Raw genomic sequence first — 384 nt, 5'->3', positions numbered from 1 at the left:
GCTGCTCGGTGCAGGCGGGCATTTCCATGCGAGCGCCAGCCGCCCGCTGCTGTAACGTGCATCAGCACATCAGCCACCTCCCGCTCCCAGCCCGGAGCGATTTCATTACTTGTCGTGGTGCAGGGACCATTTTTCGGCAGGAAGGTCCAGTGTAAGTTTATTTTCGGTTTCCGCTCTTCGGTACGGCCATCGGTTTTGTTCACCATCCCCCGGGAGCCGAGGGAACCGAAGTTGCCAGGTAAATGCCCCCTTCCTTGTCTGCAGCACTTCGGGAGGCGGCTCCGGTGTGCCTGCTTGCATGGCTGCTGCGCCGCTGTTGTACGGCACGGGTTGCGAAGCAGAGGCAGCGCTTAATGGCACAGCTGTCACCGGGCATCTCGTGTC

The 384-nt window shown here is 60.9% G+C and overlaps 1 protein-coding gene across 1 annotated transcript in view; it reads left to right on the top strand.

Annotated features, from left to right (window-relative positions):
• The first annotated feature begins 19 nt into the window (after positions 1-19).
• The window catches only part of PANX2 (pannexin 2), a 21,877-nt gene continuing 21,512 nt past the window's right edge, over positions 20-384 (top strand). Inside the window, exon 1 of the mRNA XM_031056950.1 lies at positions 20-238. The gene's annotated coding sequence lies outside the window, so the exon portion shown is untranslated. The remainder of the gene's footprint in view (positions 239-384) is intronic.

This window comes from Geospiza fortis, unplaced genomic scaffold, assembly GCF_000277835.1.
Source record: "Geospiza fortis unplaced genomic scaffold, GeoFor_1.0 scaffold195, whole genome shotgun sequence".
Classification (NCBI taxonomy): Eukaryota; Metazoa; Chordata; class Aves; order Passeriformes; family Thraupidae; genus Geospiza; species Geospiza fortis.
The sequence above is the reverse complement of the archived record's forward strand: the minus strand, read 5'-3'. Positions and strand labels throughout refer to the sequence as shown.